The sequence below is a fragment of the Notamacropus eugenii genome, chromosome 5, assembly GCF_028372415.1.
Source record: "Notamacropus eugenii isolate mMacEug1 chromosome 5, mMacEug1.pri_v2, whole genome shotgun sequence".
NCBI lineage: Eukaryota > Metazoa > Chordata > Mammalia > Diprotodontia > Macropodidae > Notamacropus > Notamacropus eugenii.
Window position 1 is genome coordinate 235,888,257 of NC_092876.1, and position 18,948 is coordinate 235,907,204.

General features: G+C 38.9%; 1 long non-coding RNA gene across 1 annotated transcript; it reads left to right on the forward strand.

Annotated features, from left to right (window-relative positions):
* Positions 1-4,529: 4,529 nt before the first annotated feature.
* On the forward strand, positions 4,530-14,588 carry LOC140509107 (uncharacterized). The gene is made up of 3 exons (XR_011968573.1): positions 4,530-4,630; positions 12,069-12,152; positions 14,286-14,588. It is a non-coding gene; the product is annotated as an uncharacterized lncRNA (long non-coding RNA).
* The last annotated feature ends 4,360 nt before the right edge of the window (positions 14,589-18,948 follow it).

Consider the following 18,948-nt stretch of genomic DNA (forward strand, 5'->3'; position numbering starts at 1 on the left):
TCATTAGCTTCCTATTCCATCTATGATGAAGCACAAACTCTTCTTCTTGGCCTTTAGAATCATTCACCATCTGAGTCCAGTCTATCTTTCCAGACTTATTTCACTCACATCTCTTCTGATTACTCTTGTTTTCCAACCAAACGGGACTACTTGTTATCCCCTATATACAACATTCCAAGTACCATCTCCATGCCTTTTCACAGGCTGTCCTCTCTGCCTGGAATATACTCTTTCCAATTCCATCTCTTTGAATTCCTAACTCCCTTCAAGGCTTTACTCAGGTACTATCTTCTATATGGGGGCCTTTCCCAAATCCCCTAATTAATTGGTCAGCGCTCTCCTTCCTCAAAAAAATTCTGTTGCGTTTATTTTGCAGATATTCACTATTTACTTGGATGTATACATTCTATATTTACCCCTCCTGTATAACATAAGCTCCTTGAGAGCAGGGACTGTTGTTTTTGTCTTTGTATACCCGGTACCTAGCATGGTGACCTTGCATATAGTGTTGTTCCATCAGTTTTTCAGTCATGTCTGACTCTTTGTGACCCTATTGGGAATTCCTTGACAAAGATCCTAGAGCAGTTTGCCATTTCCTTCTCTAGTGCATTTTACAGATAAGGAAACTGAGGCAAACAGGGTTAAATGACTTGCTCAGGGTCACACAGATACTAAGCATCTGAGGCCAGATTTGAACTCAGGAAGACGAGTCTTCCTGACTTCAAGCCAAAAACTCTATCCCCTGCACCACCTAAGTGCCCTTGCATATGGTAGGTAGGCACTTATTACATGGTTATTGAATTCAATTGGTAAATCAATATTCATTTATTAAGCAGTTTTCATGTGCTAAGCAGAATGCTAAGGATTGGGAACAGAAATGGAAGAAAAAAGACAGTCCCTGTCCCCAAAGGAGGGCAGGAAGTATCTTCAAGGTGATATAAATGGCTAAGTTCAAAGAATTGGAGATGATTAGTCTGGTTCTTTCCCAAAAATGGCGTTTGTAGGAAGAACTCCCCGGAGCAGAATCAGGAGGCAGCTGACATATGGTGGCTTAGTAAATGGAACTCCTACAATAAACATTTGTAAAACAATTAAAAAGCTTAAATTATTAATCATGCTTAAATTGATTTCAGCCCATCCCTACTGACACAGTTGCTATTCTCAAGATCTTATGATTCAGATAGTAATAAAAGATATATGTATGTGTGTTGTGAGTCATATGAATCAGGTCCATCTGATAGTGAATGTGACTAATGGGGTGCTTGGGTGCATATGCTTGGATCCCAATTCTAAAATCACATTTCTTTCTAAACATCACATTTCTCTCTAGCCTCAAAGCATTATCTCAGGCAGTTGTTTCCTAGCCCAAGGACACAGCCTGCCCTAGCAACAACCATTATCTCCTTTCCTGATATGCTAAGCAGCTGCATCTATAGAATTTATTAGTCTGAACCAACTGTGTATTGGCTGTGTACTGGATCAAAATGACATTTACTATTCACTGACCAATCCTATGTATCCTAGACTTAGACATACATATACCCCCTTACATTTATCTTGTCTAACAAGACATTGATGAGAGCAGCCTGCTATTCCTTAGTCAGTCCTGACTGTTAGTTGACTTAGTGAAGTTTCAGGCCTAAAATCACATCTCCATGTAGCCCCTCCTTGGACTATTTCCAGATAAACTCTGGGTAAAATACATGCGCAGTAAATACCCAAAGTGCATGTTCCTTTAACAACTACCCACTCCTTAACCACTCCTTGATCCTGCCCTGAATCACCTAGTTAGCATATTTGATATATGTTTTACTATAGAATATCCTATATAACCTTTACCTGTACTCCTCTAAAGTTGCATATTCCCTAAGAATTCCTGCCCTCTGAAAACATAATGAATCTTTATCTTGACCTCAAGAATGATTGAGTCCATGAATTCATTCCAGGCAACCTGCCCCTGTACTATGGTCTTTGGGGGGAGGTCTCACCCCCTCCTTCCAGCCCTCATCATGACCACCTGCCATTCAATCCTAGTCACACGCAGAAAATAATGAAGGAAGAACCGTTCAAAACTAACTAAAATATCATATGTCTATTAGTGATAAAAATGTAAGTGTTCTTTCAGTTAATATATTGGGCAATACAGAAATTGAAAGTTATTCAAATATACACTGAGGCTTTGGGAACTTGTCTTTGATACACAAGAAAGGCAATAGAACAGTGTTCCATTTGGACAGGAGTTTATTCATTCTGATTTTATGAAATCAAAACCAACAGTACTAAAGGTTTTTAATAGCCATGAATATTTTCACAAGTTTGAACACAGATGAAATCTATTTGTAATCAGGGGTATTGTGAAGAAACCTGTATTCCTTTGCTTAAATCTTGTTGCACTTTGGAAGAGCAACCTTCTGGGACTTTTAAGAAGACAGGTCCTAAAAAAAGAATATAGTATGAACTCAAGTGGAACCCATGTGACCTGATGGCATAAAGCATAATCCCTTTCCTCTATTCCTCTTTTGTTCTTGGCTTTTGCATTTGTTAAAAAATATATGTGTGTGTATATATGTGTGTGTGTGTGTGTGTGTGTGTGTATACACACACATATATGTACATATACCTACATAGTTATACACATACTTATATGTATGTATACATAGACACACTTATATACATGTGTATGCATATATACTGTGTGGTCTAAGAGAATAAAGTACAGTTTAAATTTGCACTCTTGGTTGTTATTTGTCTTTGCATATCACCTTGGGCTGCCTAAAGACCCTGAGGGATACCACCAGAAGAAAAGTGCCCAGGTCAGATTGAAACTCACAGAACGTAGTTATATATGCTAGCTAGGGCATTGAAAATGCTAATTAAACTTCTACTTCTCAGTACATGCAATCAAATTGTATTAGTATTCACAAACAGTACAAATATCAGTCCCCTCAAGGAACAGATCACAAACCTCTGAGTCTCAGAGGTCTCAGTAAGTGTCTTTCCTGTGGTGTTCTCTTTTACATGGTTTCCCCCTTTGCCAAGCCTAAGGCTGTGTTTGTGTGTGTCTCTCTGAGGTGGTCATCTGGCAAGCCTTCATCAATCAATCAGTACTGCCCTCAGGCAAACACAGGAGGCTCTCCTGGTTATGATCTAGGATTGCCCTATGGCTGGAGCCTCTGGGAAGTTTCTTGTAGTTTTTTCCTATAAGTATTCCTAAATTGGTTATTTAGGAAGTTTCTAAGTTGTTTCCATAATTTAATCAGAAGTTCATTATGTAAGCCACTGATAAAGTTGTTTATAATATTTTTTCATTGCTGGTCTATTCTATCAGAGGGTCTACATATACTTATCAATTATTTAAGAATGTTGTTTCTATCATACCATATCAGTGCTTATCTTATTACTGAAAAACAATTTCTAGAAAAACAATCTACTCAGACCACTTACAACATTTACCCAAATCACAGAATGGAGACTTGAAACAGAATGGACTTAGTATTCCTACTATCTTATTAAGATAAGAATATAAGAAAATTATCTTAATTAAGGTAATAAAATTGTCTTAATTATATTAAGACAATAAAGCTTATTCTAACTACACATACCCTTTGCTCAGGTATTCTCTACCCTCAAAACTGGGTGATGGATGAGTCTACAGCAATCTATTCCAGACTCCCATGATGCCCCATTCTCTATTCCTCCCAAGTAATAACTCAGACACAGATTAGTAGGGTAAATTTTTCTTTTATCTAGCAGTGCAATAACCAACGGCCAAAAAAACAGACAAAAAAATACAGAGGGGAAAAGGGAACCCCTGTGGGTGTATGTAGCCAGCTGCCACAAGAACCTGGACTTTCCTGTGGTTGTTTATATTCATAGACAGAAAGGGAAAACACCAGCCCCAGAGGACTGGGGTGATTATGGCAGCTGATTCCCACAACCACCCTTCCCTGCTTAGAGGCGGGAACTCTCTTAGGAGCATAAAGGGTTATTTTAGCCAGCCTGGTCCTCCAGGCTCACTAGTTACAGTCATTCCTGCTCTACCCCAACTACATTGTTCAACAGGTTCATCTGCTGTACTAATGGCCCTTCCTTATTACTTTGGAGATGTGAGGAAGGAAGAACAAACTCCATGCTAAGACCTTGATGCTGCAAAATCCACATAGCTTCAAGATGAAGGCAACCCTTCCAGCTTTCCTCTCTCTTCCAGAACTTCCCATGAACCTATCCCAACCACCTTCATGGGCATCTTTCTCAGAGTTTCCGTTCCAAAACATCTCATGCTATCCTTTCTAGGATTGTTATGCCTTATAAATCAGGGCTACATTTGAGGAACCATTCACCAAGAGGAAGAGAACCTAAATAAATTCAGAGATAAGCAATGTGGGTAGGAACATTATCACTCTTTGGGTAAGGGGCGTTTAGTACCATAAGACTTGAGATAAAGTGATTAGGACCTTAAAGATCATAGGATAATATATGTATGTATTGTTGCAGGAAACCTCATTGGTCATTTCTAGGCCAATCTGCCATTTTGAATCTGAGAAAACTGAACCTCCCTCACCCCAACTCTCAGGCTATGAATAGCCCTCTTGGAAAGAGTTCAGAACAATCAGGGTTCATTAAATAACAGGTAATGCTTGTTAAGGAGATAATTAACAGAGTAGCAACTACCTGAACTTTTGATAGAGGTAATTAACATCTTTCCTGAATGGCAGTTGAGAGCAGACTGGGCCAAATGGAACTGGGAGTCATGATTAGGCAAACTAAGAAAAAAAGATAACATCCCTACTCCCAGTTCAAAGGGGAAAAGTTTCACTGAGTGGAGTCTTTAACAGATAAGAAATAACAAGTCTTCATAATTTGTACTTGGGAGTTGATATTTCTTTTATCCTTGCTTTAACTATAGTTTTAACTAAAATATTAATTATAAGTAAAAAGTGGAAGGGTGACTCCAAAGTCTTAGCTTTAGACTTTAATAGTTTAAAGACTTTGGGGAGCCTATGTATGTGTGTTTTATGTGTGTGTGTGTGTATATATATGTATATATGTATATATATACATATATATACATACATACGTACATATACAAACATACATAATGTGCATATATATGCTACTTTCTTAATTTAAAAACTATATTTTTGTAGCAAAAGTATAACGAAGTGAATAGACTGTTAGATCATTGCTTCTCTCAGTTGTCCACACTTAAAGGAATTTCTACCGTTAGGCCTAAGAGATTCTAAACTTGCACCAGTATTCTGATAGAAGTGCAGGTATACACAGCTAGGAGAAGACAAAAATACCTCCATGGAGGGAGTAAGGGAGGTAAGGAAAAGAGAAGAAAGTTTATACCCATATGTACCTATCTTCATATGGATTTTACATGTACCTGAAAGAAGTAGAGTCCAATTCAATGAAATCTAAAAGTAACAGATAATAATCATTAGCATTTATGTAAAAATTTAAGGTTTGCAAAGTACAAAAAGCATATATATACATATTATACTATACATATATATGTGTGTGTATACATATATATAGTGTTGCTGTTTGTCCTTTGTTCTTGAAGGGGACCATGACATCAGAGATGTGATGTCAAGACTTGCAAGTGAATCGGATTTAAGTGAGGCAAGGCTGTGCAGTCACCAGTCTCCCTTTCTCCTCCAGAGCCAACTGGGTCCAATGGCCAGATATAGGTCAGGATGACTAGAGATGGCCCTATACGCAGTGGGAGACAATGGCCTTTTTAAGTTAAGGTCTTTAATAGGTCTCTCTTTGACTGTGGCCATACACAATCAGTATTTAAGTCTGGGTAAGAAATGAGTCAGAGAACAGCCTCTTTACCTAGTCAAAAAACAATCAATCTGGGTAGAGAAGGCCCTCAGAGTTTCTGGCCAAAACATAGACACAGAGATAGACACACACATACACATAATCTTGGGTATTGTTATTAGACTCATTTTACAGAATGGTAAACTGTGACTGAGAGATTAAGTGATATGCCTAGGGTCACAAAGCTAGTAATTGTCTAAGGAGGGATTTGAACCCACATCTTTCTGACTTCAGGTCCAACTCTTCAATTCACTATGCCATATCACTTTTCTCAAAATAAACAAGACTGTAAAATGCAAACTTGATTTAATGAAGTTTTATAGGAACAGTTGTGCCTGGACCTGGAGGAAGGTTGAAGGAGGGTAAAGTTAGTTGAATGTATCAGAGAAAAGGGATAGTAGACATTTTGATATGAGTTAAAACAAGAACAAATACACTGAGCTGGGAATGAGACAGTACATACCAGATAGCAAAAAGACCAGATTCATTAGGATGGAGGATGGATGTTGGGAATAGTAGAAGATGAGTTGGGCCAGTTTACAGAGAGTCTTAGACACCAGGAAGAAGAATCTGGACTTAATCCCTAAAGATGATAGGACTTAGAGCTGCCAGGTAGCTCAGAAATAATTGAGCCTCAGCTCTTTGGTTTACCAATGAATAAATTGAGATTCATACAGATTATGTGGCTTTCCCAAAGTTACCCAGGTAACAGAGCCAGAATTCAAAATCAGGTCCTATGACTCTAAATACAATGATTCCCTCCCCTCCCCCCCACATTATACCGTGCTCCTTTTTATCCCTTCCAGCTCTAAGAATATAGAATTCTCCTAATTCTATAATTTAATTCAATAAAGCAAGAGAGAACTATTAAGGATTCTTGATATGCTGAAAAGGGTACTTTGAAAAGATTGATTTGGCAGCAATGGGCAGGATGACTTGGAGTAAGGACAAATGAGAGCCAGAGAGACTGGAATTAAGAAGCTGCTACAGTAATCCAAGTGAGAAATAATTAGGATCCAGATATGGCAAAAGGAATGGAGAAGATGAGAAAAACCCAGAAGACATTTTGAGCAAAGAACAAATGGGACTCTGGACAGATTCATTTCAATGCAAAAGAGAAGGAGGAGACAAAAGCAAAAGCAAACCTTTGTGTCTGAAAAATTAGAATTGTGATAGCATTAGTTCTCGAATGTGGAAATTGGAAAAAGGAATCCATCAAGGGGTGAAGGAGAAGAGATCATTGGTTCTACTTTAGATATAGTGAGCTTGGGGTGGCATAAGAGTATTAGAGAGGAAGTGTGGGACTGGTCTCAGATGAAAGGCCAGGGCTCAAGGTGAAAAACTGATAATAGGTAAAGTTGTTGCAGAGGGAAGATCAGTCACCAAAAGAATCTGAAGAAGGAAGTGCAGATGGTCGAGGCTCAAGCCTAGGAATAGAAGGAAAAGGTTAGAGACGGAATAGTGAAGTTAGCAAGCATTTATTAGGCATCTGTCATATATACCAGACACTGTGCCAAGTGCTGAGGACACAAAGATGAAAACATACAGTCTTTGCCTTTAAGGAGCTCTTAATCTAACAGGGAAGACAACATACAAACAACTATGTACAAATAAGACATATATAGAATAAATTGAGAAAAGCTCAGAGGGGAGGCACTCACATGAAGGGGGATCAGAAAAGGCTTCTTGAAGTAGGCAGGATTTTAGCTGAGACTTGAAGGAAGCCAGGGGAATCTGGAGGCTAAGAAGAGGAGAGAGAAAATTCCAGGCCTAAAGGGATAGCCCGTGAAAATGCACATTTCCAGGAGATGGAGAATGCTATGAAAGAAACATCAAGGAAACCACACAATAGACACAGAAGTAATAAGAGAACCAGGAGAACAGTGTCCTGGAAGCCAAGGTACAGGAGAGTTTTAAAACAAAGGGGATAATTCAGGTAAAGAGGATGAAGACTGATAAAAGTCACTGAGTGATCAGTGACCTTAGAAAGATCACATTCGTTGGGTTGGGTGAGTCAAGAACCAGAATGCTGCAGGCTAAGAAGGGAGTGGAGGCAATTCTGGATCAAGGAGCGTGTCTAGAAAGATAATCACATGGGTTAAGTGAAAGTTTGCTGTTTTGATTGAGATGAGGAGACCTGCATCTCTGCAACCCTGCCCCTTCTACACTAGTGAGCTGGTTCTCCAAAGGACCAGAGAACTTCAGAATTGTAAGGGTGTTCACTGGACACTTCAGACAACCCATACTCGAAAAAGAATGCTCTCACGATCCTACTTAACAAGTGGTCATCCCGTCTTTGCTTGAGGACCTCCAGTGAAGAGAAATAGCTTTTAATAACAATGCTTTATATTTCTATAGTGCCTTGCAAATATCTCATTTAATCCTCAAAACAACTCTGGGAGGCAGGTGCTATTATCAACTCCATTGTTGGTTGTGGAAGCTGAGAGGTTAATGACTTGCCCAAGATGACATAGCTAGTAAGGGTCAGAGGTCACATTTGAGCCCAGGTCTTTCTGACTTTGAGTTCAGTGTACTATACTCCATGACCCTCAGTGTCCTAGTAAAAAGGAATCCATGGCCTCTCGAGCAAGCCCATTCTATTTATGTTGTTGTTGAATCATTTTTCTTCATGACCCCATTGGTGGTTTTCTTGGCAAAGATATTAGAATGATTTCCCATTTCCTTCTCCAGCTTGTTTTACAGATGAGGAAACTGAGGTAAACCAGGATAAGTGACCAGGATAGGTGACTGAGGCCAGATTTGAACTTGGGAAGATGAGTCTTTCTGACTCCAGGCCCTGCACTCTATCCACTGTGCCACCTAGCTGCCCCATAAAATCCCATTTATGGACTGCACTAATTGTTAAGAAGTTTTCCCTGATATCAAATCTAAATTTGTCTCTTTTCAATTTCTACCAATGTCTATCAAACTTTTATGGCCTAACAGAACCAATTTAATTTTTCTTTCACATGATAATCCTCACAAATACTTAAACATGGCTATCATGCTGTTCCAGAGTTTTCTCTGCTCCAAAGTAAGCATCTTCATTTTCCCCAACCTATTCTCATATGATAGAGACCAAGGCTGATCACTGTCCTCCAGACCTCCAGTGTATTAGTGTCTAACTCAACTGTGGCACCCAGAACTCAATGCAATATTCAAGATGTGGATTGAGCAGGAATTGAATTGAATGTGACTAATATTAATATCCATGAATGCAATGTAATATTCTCCCCAATTCCATCACCTTTGAAAAAGCAGAAGCTTTGGAGCAGCTTAATCTCAAAGTTGAGTGCTATTATAACCCTAACATTTTAGAAGAGAGAACCTCTTTTTTTCTAGCTATTACAATCTTCAGATAACCAACAACTACTAGAAGTTCTGGACAAAAGCATTGTTTTTTTTAAAAAAATTTCATTTTATTTTTAATTTATGAAATAAGCATTTCTATAACAGAATAAAAAAGATAATTGCAAATGAAACTACAAACTTATTACATATAGCTTGCTATGCCATTTTAAAAATATAATAAAGTTATCACAGAAACTATTGTTATATTTTACAGATCTTGGGTGAAAAATTTAAATATAATTGTTCTAGGTAGGAAATTGCTAATAGTGAAAACACATCTGTAGCATCCCTTCCAGACTGTCCTCATACTTGTACTTAAAAGGCTAAGATCCCAGGGAGGCAATTTCTTCTTGTTGTTTTTATTGGTGGTGGTGGTGGTCCTGCATTTTCAAAGAGGACTAGTGCCATCACAGGGTAATATCTCAACTTGCCTGTGAATTGGATTTCAGTGAGGCAGAATGGCACAAAGTCATCAGCCTCGCTCTCTCTTCCAGAGTCATTGAAGTCCAGTGGCAGGACAAAAATCAGGAGGGCAACTACCCCTAGGTTCAAAGTATCCTAAGTGTCTACATTCCTAAAACCATAGTTCACAATCTCCAGCAGTATGCTTCTCTTTAATAATCAGTCAATAAATATAATTTGCCAAAAGCAAAGGCATTCACTGAGAAGGCATCATAAGAGCAATAATAACAAAGCATTTCCCCACTAAAGTTGGCATACAATCTCCCACAGCTATACACTGGACAAGGTAGAAGAATCGAGACACACATGTTGGGGAGACACACATATGGGGAACCCACATAATCCAGGCAACTCATATCTTTGGCACTTCAGGATGCCCATATCCTTTTTCATAAACCTTATCTGCTCCCCCTGAGTGCAGCATCGCTGCTGAGCAGGTCACTAAGTGGGCTATCTGGACCTATTCCTCTCTATAGCCCAACAGATGTTCTCCAGAGCCAACTATCTTCTCAACCCAGAGAAGCCACCCTCTTCTTTGGCCTCAACTCTTGACCCCATGGTTCATCTTACTTGGTGTAATGTCTCTTAAGAGGCATGAGACAAGTAACTGTGCTGTAAGATTTCCAAGATATCTCAACTCATGCCAGGTAGCAAGAGAAAAGAGTGAAATCCCCTCCCTTCTCTTCCGAAGAGATGAAGGTACGCTATTGAGATCTAGATTCTTCCGTAGCTAGCTTTCTTCTCAACAGTCAGAGGTCCTTCTCAGAACTGTTTCCTGCATGACTCCTAGGGAGGACTTCTCTCTTTTTAAAGAGTCACCAGGGACATGACTGATTCTTAGTCAGCCAAGATGCTCCCTAATTTCATCCATTTTGATTCAAGAGCTGCTTCCTATCTCCTAAAAGAGAAATAAGTGAAGCCCCTTTTCGTGCTTCCTTCAGTACCTGTCACTTCTAATGCTTGCCCCTTTTAGTCTGTGATTTTATCCCTTCACCTAGGGAGGAAGTGGAAATCAATCAGTCAAGTATTTCCTGATCAACTTGCCTGCTCCACTACAACATATCTGCTATTTGATGTGTATAAAATTATTATACCTGATTTTGATTTCCATCCAGACCTATGGGAGACTTCCTCCCAGAATATGAGTGTAGATATAAATCAATAACTTAGAGTATGAGAAAGTTGCATAAGGCACTAAAAGGTGTAGGATTTGCCCATAATAATATTTCCAAAGCAGGGCTTGGACTTAGTTCTTCCTGACTCCAAAAGCAGCCTTGGAAATGTGATACAGTCACATGGGCTGATTTCCAACTCAGAGGACCTGAGTTTCACCACTGCCCTGCTGCTGCCCATGTGACCTTGGGCAACTCACCTAACCTTTCTTGGCTTCCACTTCAGTTCTAGCTGATGTCTGCGGTCTTTTCCAGCTCTAAATCACTGATTCTCTATTCCAATACGCCACCTTTTCTCTCTCGGGACATGTTGTCCTATGTGCCTGTCTTCATATGGACTTGAACATACTTAAGGAAATTTGAGAACGATTCAAGCCAAGCTACAAATAGACATAAGACTGTGTTTTGAGGGTTCTACATATTAACGTTTTGTAAGAACTGCAATTTAATCAACATAATTGCAATTTGCACTGTTTGTTTCTTTGTAATTAGGCACACTCTCTTTGTCCCAGGAAACCTTGTAATGGTGACACATACTCTGAAGGCAGAAGGAAATGGACCTGTCAGGAAGCACCTGGCTCTCCACCCACTCACCTCCTCCACATCCATACTCACGCTCTTAAGAGCAGGGGACCATATCTTATTTCTGTCCTCCAAGGCCTAGAACAGTGCTTTGCATGTTTAAATGTTTGGGTGGTTTTTTCTAACCTCAATTCAGTCCAGATGTTCCCACTTACCCCTCCCCCCTCCCTCCAGTCTTTCTCTAGGAATTCAGCTCCTCATTGAACAGAAAGATGTATTTTTTAAAGCTTTTGTGGTTTTATGCAGAAAGTAGCCTCACTTTCCAAAGTTTCTAGATGCTGGTATCATACACCTGCTTTCCAGTTGTTCCTGTTCAGCTTCTCCCTGTCTGCCCTGATCCTGCCTTGTTGGCCTAGTGACACTCAGGCCCTCTCCCTCCCCACATCTAACCAGTCCATTCTCTCCTCTGGACACAATAACCTGCTTTCCCACCTCTTCTGTAACCTCAGTCCTTTGTATCCTGGCTCTTTGCCATTCTCATGACTTTTAATCCTTAAAACAAACTCTGTCTCCTCTCCCCATGCCCCAGCCTAACACTTCTGTTCTGGTTTCACTTCCTTCCCTTAACAGTTCTGACCCTGTGCTCACTCTGTTTTCTGCTCTTGAACTCGTGGTCTTATGGTTTTTCAGTCACCCACCCTTAATCATCTCTACCATTCATTTCTCTAGCTCTCTGCTCCTGAGCCACCAAGTGCCGCTGGAGGAAATCATAAAATCATACTGAGTAGGTGCACTGGAAATTCATCCCATCATGTAAGTGAAAGACCACTAAATTTGGGACCAAAAGACCTGGGTTAAAATTCCATCTCTGTCTCTTGCTATCTGGGTGGCCTTGTGTAAACCTGGTTCTCAGCTTCTACAGCTATAATATAAAATGTGTTCATTCAATAAATAAATATTAAGCACCTACTATGTTCTGGGTACTGTGCTAAGCACTGGAGATAAAAAAAAATGAAGAGTTGAACTAGATGGCGTCTAAGATCTCTTCTAGCTTTGAAACTTGTATGCTAGCCTCAATTGGATTCTCAGAGAAGTATAGTAATTTTTCTCTTCATGTCTTAACAACGCCTTAGCACACTCGAACAATGATCCAAGCCTTCTCTGAGAATTCTCAATTCCATACCCATACTCCTCCCTCCCAGCAGATGATCTGCGTCTTACTTTCTGGGATGGGGGTGGGAGGGGGAGGGAAAGAGGCCATATGATGTGGGCTTCCTCTCATATAGGAAGGAAATGACAATGGGGCAAGCCGAAGAGACACTTCAAGATGCAGAGAATGGAAAAACTTTTACATCAGGAAGGACCTCCTTCCTTATAAAAGGCCAATCCTTCCCCTTGTACACCTGAGCCCATCCCTTCCTGTCTCTGTTTCATCCATCGTGCCTACTTTTTCCTTTATCATCAGTTTCTGACTCTCTACTATGCATTTTCCCATTGCCTACAAACATATTCAAGAAAACATATAAAAACATTAAAAAAAAACATATAAAAGAAAAAAAAAGAAAGAAAACAGGGGAAAGGAGAAGAAATTCACGGGCCTTACAATCCCTAAAACCCATTGCTGTTATCTTTCTCCCTTTAATGCTTTCTAGAAAGAGTTGTTCATAATCACTGTCTCCACTTACAGTGCTTGCTTCAACCACTTTCAAAACCATTGGAACAAATTGTTCTCATCCACCCATTCCACTGAGGGAAGCCTTCACACTCTTGGGGTGGACATTTCCCTACCTCACCGTGTTTGAGGCACATCTGTTACCCTTAACCTGGATTAGCCAGTCTGCTAAAACCATTCTACTGGGGTGTAACTCCTGTGCACGCTACAGCTTCTTGGAATCACAGGTGAGAATTGGTGTGATGGACACCAAAGATGGATAAGCAACCCTGAAAAGGCCCTCACAGCAGAGGTGCTAGTTTTCCCTGCGCTTCCCGTATGCCTCTGACCAACTACTAGGTAGAAAACTGGGTGAAAGGACTGTACTTGAAAATACTTTTATATTCATATTAATTTGCACACAGAGGAGAGTGAGGAATGGAGTTGAGCTCTAGAAAAGAAGACTTGGATCATTGTGGAAAGTGTGATAAGTCATTAAGAGATGCATAAAGAATTACTATGTTTCTCTGAGAGTCCAGTTGAGGTTAGAACACAAGTTTCATGGCTAGAAGAGATCTTAGACACCATCTAGTTCAACTTTCATTTTTTTGTGTCTCCAGTGCTTAGCACAGTTTATTAAGCACATCGTAGGTGCTTAATAAATTTAAGTTCCAATTTTCTGGCCTCTGAATTTGTTTGTAATTATTCTTGTAAAACATGTTAACATGATAGACCTAAATAATTTCTCCTTTAATCTAGTATTGACATTTTTTTTCCCTCATAGCATGTATTTTTTTTTTTTTTTTGGTGGGAGGGGGAGAGCTTTGGTGTTCTTATTCCTGAGTGGATAATCAGAGAGGCTTTTCATACAGACACTCCCTAGGCAGGGAGCTTTTAGGGGTTCTAGGAAGGCCTTCACTCTCCAAATACCTTTCTCCATCCATGTCTAATGGCTAAAATTACACTGTTAAAACTTTACTCCTTCAGCTTAAGGCTCTGTCAGTTAAAATGTAAATAGAGATGGAAAGCAGAACACTGTGAGCTATTATCGGTCATTTATACTTCAGCATGAAAGAATTTCTATTCTAATCCTGAGAACAGTATTTCTAATGGGAGAAGGGAGAAGGAAGACAAAGGAGCTGGAGACACTGAAAACCACAAGAGATGCTTTTGACAGAGTTGGAACTAGGGGTTTAGAGGAGAGGGAGGGAAGCACTTTAAATGAGGAAAATGGAACAGAAAGAAGAGCCGATATTCCAAAGCAAAACTAAATCCACTTCCGAATTTTCATCTAGGACCAGACTTGGTGCTTACTATTCATAAGGTGTGCTGCCATCCTGAAGAGATTTGAAGGTGCCTGAGGTTCCTTGGCTGCTGGGGAGAATGTTTTTTCTTTGTTTTGTTGTTTGGGGAATTTCCATTTTCTTTTTGACTTCTCTATTTCCCATCTTGCCTTTGCTGCTTTACAATGCCTATCCTACAGGGATACTCCAAGCCCTTCACACATAGCATTCAGTCATCTTTTTAAAAATAGGAAGCCCATTTATGCACACTGGCAAAGAATATGTGGTCTAGAAATAAAATGCTTTCTCAAGTCATTCAACTCTCCTGATTTTATATTCATGGAAGTCCATGAGGGCTAAAAAGAAAAAGGGAGCCAGGTACGAAGAGTCTGTTTCCAGCTTCATAATTACATAAAGAAGAATGCATATAACCCAACTAGAGGTGTGAAAATGAGACCAGATGAGGGCAGTTACAATCACACAGGTTACAAAACAGTGAAGTCCTGGTGCACTATAAATTAGCAGTATTAACAGTCCAATCTTTGGAATGGTTTAGAGTGGAATATTTATTGCCTATATATCTTAACCACAATTGATTACACTGTGAACAAGGAAATATAGCCGATCGTTTTCTTACCTTAAAAGCAGATTAGTATCCTTTTGACTATCCAAATGAAAGATTTAGCATTGTTCCTAAGTGATGAACAAGGTCATTAATCTGCTAGGTATATTTCAGAGAGGCACTGAGAAATTCCTGCATTCCAATTTATTGGAGACTGTTTCAGGATTCAATTAGCAGCATCAATATTTCTCATTCAGACAAACATCCCAAAAATAATTCTTTCATTTCAATTTTTAATTAAAAGAATGGTCCAAGAGTTACATGTTCTGTTGCTATACACAACTATTAACAAAAATGGACTCAAAGTTGATTGATATTACTCATCTGGCAATAACTTAAAATTCTTACCAGGGTCATTTATAACCATCATTTTTTAAAAGTTCAATTCATCTCTAATTATTTAAATGCTTAGGAAAGGCAAATTATTACTTACCGGTGACCCCATTATATGAGGGGAATTTGACCTGGAAAAAAGATGTTTTCCTGATATTTTAAAAAGTGAATGCAACCAAGCCCATGGATCATTAGGCTTTGTTCTTATTTTTTTGGTTACTTTTTTATGGAAATAAAGTCATCCTCTGTGCATTATCATTCTTTAATGCATAAATTAGAATCCATACTCTTAAATAATCAAAAGACAATCCCTGGAATTGGCTACTAATGAATGCTATACTGAGACCAGCACTTGGGATTGCTGCCATGTTCCAGTAGTCATAGCTTTCTATTTCCACCACACACCACAGATTTCTAAAGAAAGTATGGCAGAGTGGGTAGAGAGCTAGCCTCAGTGATGGAAAGACATGGGTTTAAGTCTTGCCTCTGACACATCCTGACTATACGAGCCCTCACTTAACCTCTCAATGCTTCATACAAATCCTCTATGATTTTTAAAGTGCAAACTTTAAGGTGCGCAGTTTCCTCCTTGAGAGTTCCCTACAGCAATAAAATCACAGATCTAGAACTTTTTCTTCCCTCCCTTAAAAAAAATACATAAACATAAAACATATAGACTAGGGAAAGGTCTCTAGCCTAACCTATTATAGTTCAACAAAAGGAAAAGAATATATATGTATATGCATATATATTTGTAAATATGGATTAATGATCAGCTATTGAAATTAGAAGAGAGAATGGGAAAAGAGTATAAAAGGAATTTGATGGAGTTTTACTGTGTTTTGTATAATTATCATAGAAAGTTTGGTGTTTTCCTGCTTTTTGACTTTTGTTATTTTTTTGAAGAAAAAATCCTGCTATCCATAATAGATATGGTTTTAGAAACATGTACATATAAACATATATATACATATATGTAGCTATATATACATATATAATAGATATGGTTTTAGAAATATGTACACATATACTCAGCTTCCATAAAGGCAGCACATCTTATTTAAATCAAAAACATAGCTCCTGTACAAGAGTAATAATGACTTTTCACCCAAAATTGCATAAGTCTAGCATGTAAATGATGTGTAAATTAAGTACTCCCTGAGTGAGCATTAGCTGGAAAGACCATAACAATCAATCATTTCAACGATCCCTTCTCAAAGGTGCCTGTAAGTAGCTTTGACACAACAGTGTGTGACAGCTTCATAGGAATTGTTACGGGCAGCTAGGTCAAAACTCTTTGGAATAAAGCAAATCAAAATAGGCCAAGGAGTCAATGGTATCTATAACCCAGGCACTCCAGCTACTGAAGGCTCCTTAACCAGAGCAATATCAAGGGGACAGAGGCTTGGCTAGAGACAGGCCAGGACTTTGCCTATGCTGAGATTGCCTGGTTGTCAGATCAAGGACTGTGGGACATGCAGAGAGAAGGAAGGACAGGAAGACTTGGAGGGACTTGTATGGGGTTTGACATGAAATAAACAAAATGCTAATTGTTTCCAAAATAATGAGCTCATCATCATGCTTTTGTTTTGAGTCAAGATTGTAGATACTTTTTATAAGAATTTTATAATTATATCAGCATGGTATTTCTTGTTCCATACAGAGGTCCTTAATCTATTATCTTGGATCCTTGACAGTCTAGTGAAATCTATTCAACCTTTCTCAGAATAATGTGTATGTATGTTTTAAAAAACGTATATGTAGAATTCTGGGTCATATGACCAACAAGGTGGAGGATCATATACTTTCTTGGATCCTCATGATCTCTTGAACCTCTACAAAATGGGAATTATGTGCAGGAGATAAAAAAAATTTCAGCTGTCTCTGTGGTCAGAGACACCAAGAACCCTAATGAAGTAAAAACCCAATGCAGAAAAGCAGAGAGGGCTAGTTCCTACACCCAACACTTTCACTATGCACCTTCTCCCTTATTAGCCACCACACTTTGGCAGAACTATACAAGCCAACCCATGGGATTACAAGAGAACTCAATTCTTTCTACACCCTCCACCATCCCCCACCCAAACACACACACACACACACACCAAGTCTCAGAAAACCAAAAGGCAGAAGCTTCTGCTGATTGAAAGGGCTCAGTGCTACAACAATACTCAGGCAGAGTATTCTCTGCCTGAGAATACAGAGAAAGAAAGAGAATTTGGAAAGGATGCCAGCATATGTAGAATTCCCTAAGCCAGAGAGATAGGGCCTGGCATCCAAATGGGACTAATTCTGTCCCCATCTAGAAGTCACTTGGAGCAGAGACAAGGCTGGTAAAATATTATTTTCTCACCGTAGTAGGGGGAAGAGTTAACACAACTTTGATATCCAGCCCCTGGAGGTAACTGCCTCAAAGAGGAAAGAGTCAAAAAGTGAGCTACATGGGAATATTAGAAAAAAGACCAAAATTTATTACCAACGATCTCAGGAAGGAGAAAACTTCTAGAACATAATCATATACATCAACAGGAAAGGTATCAATATCACATGTTTTGTCTTCTCAATGGGTAGGGAAAGGCAGGAGGGACGAAGAAAATTAGGAACTCAAAATTTTTTTTTAAATGAATGTGAAAAAAATAATGTTTTTAAAACAGGGAGATATTAACAACAGAAAGATATAATCTCCATGTAAATTAAATGAGACCAGGCATCTATGAAAGAAAATTAATCACCTCCTGAGGCAGAGGACCTGATAGATTCCCCAGAAAAATCACTGAACCACAGCTGTATACTCCCAAATGGTTTAAAAGAAAAATAAGGATGAAAAGAAATAAGCATTTATTAAGCACCCACTATGTTTCAAACATGGTGCTAAATACATTATCAATATTATCCCATTTGATTCTCACAGCAATCCTGGATGGTAGGTATTACTATTATCCCCATTTAAGTACTGAGGAAATTAAGAAGGCAAGTGACTTGCCCAGGGTGGCAAAGATAGTAAATGTCTAAGGCTGGAATTTGTCAGGTCCCCCTGACTCCAGGCCTAATGCTCTATCAATTGCACTACCTAGCTTCTAAATAAAAATTGTGAAAGTAGAATGTAAGTCCTGTACAAGACAAATAATAGCAGATTACAAAAACTTAAACCCACAATGGCAAACTTCACCAGAGAAACAAGAGAGGATAACAGATCAGGAATGCAAATACAGAGAAGTAAAGGACAATTCAGAAGGAGAGAATCAAAAAGCAATACTGTTAAAAAAAAAAAAAAAACCACAATCTCCATACATACAAAACATATTGATCTCAAAAACAGGATCCATAGAGACAACCTAAGGATCATAGGTCTCCATAAGACAAGTCAAAAAACCTGAATGCTGTAATCTGTCAGTCAATAAACATTTATTAAGTGTTTACTACAGGAAGAGAATAAGCATTTATATAGCACCTACTATGTGCCAGGCATTATGCTAAGCACTTTACAAATATTATCTCATTTAACCCTCACAACAACCCTGTGGAGATGTTATGTGCCAAGCAATGTGCTAAGTTCTAGAAATACATATACAAGTAGAAAGACAATCCCTTCCCTTGTCTTCAAGAAATTTACATTTTCATGGGGGAAGATAATACATAAAGAGAAACTGAAAATCAGCATGGATGAAAGAGTAGGCAAGGGTACCCCACATAGGAGCATGGTTCAAAACAGACAGAGTA